Below are 6,652 nucleotides of genomic sequence, written 5' to 3'. Positions count from 1 at the left end.
AGTTTATTTGTTATCATCCATTTCTATTAAATGTTTAATTAGCTCTAAAAGACAGACAGGTTTGATTGGAACCTGAAATGTCTATTGAAAATGAAACCAATGCTGATGTTGATATTAATGTAACATGGGATTAGGGACCTTCCGATTTGATTTTCCTCTGAGTTCATTAGTTTTGTGATTTTACCTTTTTTTCATAAATAATTTGTTCACCAGTTTTCATAGTTTTTTTAATGTCGGTCGTCTTCTTCTCTCTGAAACCATGGAGTTTCTACAAATAACTGATTGATAAACAAGCATTGATGACCCGGAAACATTTTGAACGGTCTTTCTGCTTTCTTTGTATCTACTTATTTTTTTTTATAAAAAAATACATTCCACCATTGTATACATAAAAAAATGCCTGTACCAAGTCAGAAATATGACAGTTGTTATATATTTTGCCATTTTTGTTTCCGTTTTGAATTTTAATCGGAATTCAGTATTTTTGTGATTTTACTTATTAAAACAACGCATGTAGACAATTATTTCGCTTTCCAATTGAAAGAGTAAATTACCTGGTTTTAACAACAGAACGTGTTGACAATAACAATAACTGTACCAATTTAACCACTCCAGATGCGCATTTTGACAACGAATATATCTTACATTGTAAGTGATGCTAGAGGCCAATATAATTGAAATTCAAAAACTGATATTGAGATCCTAACAATGATAAATTATAGTTTTTACTTCATTTTTATATTTTTTTTAAGTGTACAATGTGCCTCAACTCAATTATCGCACCTCAAATTATCTTTAGTTTAATATTCCACTCACATTTCAGAAATGCAATCTGAAATCTTTCATCACATTGGTTTATTACCCACAAGCTTAGTTTTCCCATACTAATAATTATATTGCAGTTGATTGTGTCTGTATCACGTTTAATAGAATTTCTTTTGTATGTAAATCCCGTAACGAAATTATGAAAAATATCTTTCTTTAACAAGACATGTTATATTAGATTGTATTAGTCTGCAAATTATCATGGTTTTTTTTATCAATGAGTTCCATATATATATGCGGTCAATCGTTTAATGTCATGCATATAAATAATACTACACACTTCGAAGTTACCGCTAGCGCAGTTTTTGAGTTGTAATAACGGATTTTTAAATATCTGAAAATTTATATAAAATATAGTTTGATTATAAATGTAGAAGATGAAATTAAAATGAGTAATGTATGGGCCTCTATACAAACTTTTGTAAACGAATCTAGGCACCATAAAGTATGGAATGATAAAAAATAATGTCAATGGTAATAAATTAAGATTTTATAGATTGTTTAAAACTTGTATTGGTACGGAGCCTTATGTAAAGGAAGTTAATAATAGATGCCACCGACGTACTTTCTCACTATTCAGAGCTGGTTCGTTATAACTTTAAGTTGAAACAGGTCGATATCCTAGACCACCAGAACCGATCCACAAGACCGTTTACGTGTTTTTCTGATAGTTGCCAAACTGAGGATGAAAAACACTTTCTTTTTAATTGTTGTTTTTACTCTTATATCAGACATGAATTATATGCCAAAACCTGTCTTTTGAATGTTGATTTTGAGTATTTATGCGATATTGAAAAACTTCGTAATCTTATGTGTAATGAGAATATGGTTCCTCTTTTAGCTAGTTCCCTTTATCACATGTTTTATCGACGAAAACATGTCATCTAGAAATTATGTTTGTTTCTTTTTATTTTTTTATTTACGAAATACTTTCTAAATGTAACAAAGCTGTCATTTTATGTATGTATTAGATGTTTGTTTTAATGATAGTGTCTCATAAATCGTTTTCGGCAGGCATCCTTTTACTTAAATGTTAGTTTTTATGACTTTATGTGTATATATATATATATATTGATATTGTAATGGATGGTGACACTTTAATAAAATAAATCTTGTCTTATCTTTTCTTATTAGTTTTAAAACAAATAATACTTGTACAAACGTTTTACGTTGCGCTTCAGTGTTCCTGTTGTTCCTTTGCTTTTCTCTTATATGCGATGTGTTTGCCTAGGATTTAGTTTGTCTTTATATCAAATTGGACGCTTCATTTCAATTATTATACTGGTATGTATAACAACTTTTACTTTGCATGTAATGGGTTTTTTCCCTTTTGTCCCAGGTGCTGTCTGGTTTTATTGGATTTATGATTTTTTATTATCCCCTCTTTTCAGATAAAAAAAAAACAACTTGCATTTTCCATTTATCAATACGGGTGTTCTTCTTTATAACTACGCTACTCGTGTAAAAAGTATTAATATTTTATAAAACAGTTTGGACCTAGCTTCACAACATTTTTGTTCCAAAAGAAGGATATGTTTTTTAGTTGATATGATAGTAAAAAGGTCATAATTTTTAAAAAATTGAATGAGGGATTAGTCTAAGAAAGACTAGTTTTACCTAAGTTTCTTCATGCTTTCATCGAAGTTGAAAATTCGTTGACTGTGACAATGTGAATGATACTTATCGTGAAATTTTACTGACAATTTTAAACACGATGCATTGGTGGAACAGAATTTGTCAATTAATCGAGGGAACCCTTTTTAACAGGCTTTGTTTTGTTAAGTCTTTGTAAGTTTTTGTAGACGTGTTTGTCTTTTCGTCGTCTTTTGTTATTTTTCTATTCATTCTGTTCTGTTAGTGCCTGCCTGAACTAATTTACAACATGTTTTTGCAGTCTTAGGTCTAAAGATACCTATTTAATAGTCAGACGTGGTAGTTTTACCAATTGTTCTTTATTCCGATTATGGATATAAACAATCTAATAATGAACCCGTAGCAACTAGAACTTGATTGTGCTTTTTTCAAAGTCAATTGCATTATTAGCTCACCTGGCCCAAAAGGGCCAAGTGAGCTTTTCTCATCACTTGGCGTCCGTCGTCCGTCGTCGTCGTCGTCCGTCGTCGTCGTCGTCCGTCGTTAGCTTTTACAAAAATCTTCTCTGAAACTACTGGGCCAAATTAACCCAAACTTAGCCACAATCATCATTGGGGTATCTAGTTTAAAAAATGTGTGGCGTGACCCGGCCAATCAATCAAGATGTTCGCCACAGCTAAAAATAGAACATAGGGGTAAAATGCAGTTTTTGGCTTATAACTCAGAAACCAAAGCATTTAGAGCAAATCTGACGTGGGGTAAAATTATTTATCAGGTCAAAATCTATCTGCCCTGAAATTTTCAGATGAATCGAACAACCCGTTGTTGGGTTGCTGCCTCTGAATTGGTAATTTTAAGGAAATTTTGTCCGTTTTCGCTTATTATCTTGAAAATTATTATAGATAGAGATAAACTGTAGATAGCAATAATGTTCAGCAAAGTAAGAACTACAAATAAGTTAACATGATCAAAATGGTCAGTTGACCCCTTAAGGAGTTATTGCCCTAAATAGTCATTTTTATACCCCACCTACGATAGTAGAGGGGCATTATGTTTTCTGGTCTGTGCTTCCGTTCGTGCGTTCGTCCGTTCGTCCGTCCATCCGTTCGTCTGTACCGCTGCAGGTTAAAGTTTTTGGTCAAGGTAGTTTTTGATGAAGTTCAAGTCCAATCGACTTCAAACTTTGTACACATGTTCCCTATGATATGATATTTCTAATTTTAATGCCAAATTAGAGTTTTTACACCAATTTCACGGTCCACTGAACATGGAAAATGATAGTGCGAGTGGGGCATTCGTGTACTGAGGACACATTCTTGTTTACCAATTTTTCGTAAATTTTGTGATATTTTACAATAATTTTCTTCTCTGAAACTACTTGACCAAATTTAACCAAACTAAGCTACAATCATTATTAGGGTATCTAGTTTAAAAAATGTGTGCGATGACCCGGCCAACCAACCAAGATGACCGCTATAGCTAAAAATAGATCATAGGAGTAAAATGTAGATTTTGGCTTATAACTCTGAAACCAAAGCATTTAAAGCAAATTAAACAAGGGGGTTAACTTGTTTATTTAGTAAATATCTATCTGCCCTGTAATTTTCAGATGAATTGGACAACTGGTTGTTGGGTTGCTGTCCCCCAATTTGTATTTTTTTAAAGAAATTTATCTGTTTTTATTCCCCACCTACGATTTCTGGTCTGTGCGTCCGTCCGTTCTTCCGTCCGTCTGTCCGTTCGTTCGTTCGTTCGTTCAGGTTAAAGTTTTTGTTCAAGGTAGTTTTTGATTTAGTTGAAGTCTAATCAACTTGAAACTTTGTACACATGTTCCTTAGGTTATGATCTTTCTAATTTGAATGCCAAATTATATTTTTCATCCCAATTCCACGGTCCACTGAATATAGAAAATGATAATGGGAGTGGGGCAACCGTGTACTATGGGCACAATTTGTTGTTGATCATTATCTTGAATACTATTAAAGATAGAGATAAACTGTAAAAAGCAATAATATTCAGCAAATTAAGAACTGCAAATAGGTCAACATGACCAAGATGGTCAGTTGACCCCTTAAGGAGTTATTGCCCTTTACAGTAAATTTTTTCATGAATTTGGTAAATTTTGGTAAGTTTTTACAAAATATTTTCCTCTATAACTAAAGGGCCAAGTTTATTACAGATAGAGAAAATTGTAAGTGGCAAGAATGATCAGTAAAGTATAATCTACAAACAAATTTCCATCACAAAAACACAATTTTGTCTTGAATCCATATGTTTCCTTTGTTTAATGTGCACATACACCAAGGTGAGCGACACAGGCTCTGAAGAGCCTCTAGTTTCATATCATTAATACTGTCCGTACACCTCAAAATAAAAGTTTGCATATCTTATAATAAAATATGGATATGGGATGAAATATATCAACGTGATTATTAGAATCACCCATTTTGAAATCAATTTATGTCATACCATTAATGCATGATTCAATACCACTAAGAATTATAGTTTGCATGTTTACAAGTAAAATACATTAGCTCGACCATTTGAAGTCATTTCAAATAGGAAAAACGTCACTGTATAAAATTCAGGTGAATTAATTCTTACTGCCTTCAACATAACAATGGAAAAGATGCATTGTTTGCTTACATTTATGTCACTTCCTGTCATAGTATTTATTCTGTGTCGAAGTTACACTAGTACATACATTTTTTCCCGGATAACAAAACTTACCATTTCCTCCTTTTTTGATGAGCTTTTCAATATCTGCAACTTCAATAATATCCTATTTCTTTAGCAAATGTCTGTCTTGGTCACTTTTCTTCGATGCCTCTTTTGCATTTTTAACTTTAGAAATTAACTCATTCAATTTGTCCCTAGTATAAAGATGGTTGTGCTTAGATGTATTATTCGCAGCAAATTGCTGAACTTCTTGATAAAATTTATCCTGTTGATCAACAATACTAGCCATTTTTTTAACACCTTAACTTTTACTTTTGTAAATGACCATGTGAAAGAACAGTGAACAGAAGTTCAATTTATAACCTCAAGGCAATATAAAGGAATCAATATAAATTTAAAAATAGCATTGAACAGTTTTTATAGTGGGTATCAATACATTTTTTCACAATATCCATATGATAAATTGTTGTACAAGTTATAAGTGAAATTAAGCCTTATTTTGTACAAATTGTAATTTGTACAGGCACTTTTTGTACAAATTATAATTTGTACAAAGTCAAAATACAAATTATAATTTGTACAATTTTTTTGTACAAATTGTAATTTGTACAAAATGATAACTTGTACACAACATATATACTAATTAGAAACACCTTGAGGGCGTCATAGTCCAAATGGATGAATCGTATTTACACTAAGAGATAATTTTCGTTTTGTTATTTTACTTTCAATGCAAAATGATTGTTTTATAATTTACAGGAAGAGGGTCTTCCATCGATTTAAATATGTGTTATTGAAAAACATGACAAATGCAGGTTATCCACATTGATGCTATATAAACAGAAAATATGTGGTATGGAAGTTTATTCAGAATGTCATTCACTTCAACTCAATTTTCCAATTGCAAAATATCAATTCTCCTTCAGCACGATTCACCTACATTTCAATGCATATATTTCAGATGAAATGATAGATCTCAGGTCTAGTAATTTCTTTGATTGAAGTTGTTGTTATACTGAAAGAAAAATTATGGATGTCCCCTTTTCGATAACACTTGTATGACAATGTACGTTCTTTACTTTCCGTAAAATATAAGAATACACTAAATAGATCACAATTTGGTGGCTATGTTGAACGCATCTATCCCACCGAACTAGATATTAAAGATTCAACAGATACAGTTAAGTCTGTCTCATATCTTGACTTATACATCTAGAAGTTGACAATGAGGGTTGGTTAAAAACAAAACTTTACGACAAAAGAGATGATTTTAGCTTCCCAATTGTGAACTTTCCATTTCTATGTAGCAACATTTCAGCAGCGCCTGCATAAGGAGTAAATATCTACCAACTGAAACGATATTCCCGGGATTGTATTTCCTATCATGATTTTTTTTTATAAAGAGATGCTGCTCACAAGGAAGCTATTAAACCAAGAGTTCCAATTGGTGAAGTTGAAATAATCCTTTCGTAACTTTTACGGACGCCATCACGAGTTGGTTGACTGTTATGGAATAACCGTTTCACAAATGATATCGGATATGCATGTTTCTTAC

The sequence above is a fragment of the Mytilus trossulus genome, chromosome 1 (assembly GCF_036588685.1).
Source record: "Mytilus trossulus isolate FHL-02 chromosome 1, PNRI_Mtr1.1.1.hap1, whole genome shotgun sequence".
NCBI classification, from domain to species: domain Eukaryota; kingdom Metazoa; phylum Mollusca; class Bivalvia; order Mytilida; family Mytilidae; genus Mytilus; species Mytilus trossulus.
The sequence above is the reverse complement of the archived record's forward strand: the minus strand, read 5'-3'. Positions refer to the sequence as shown.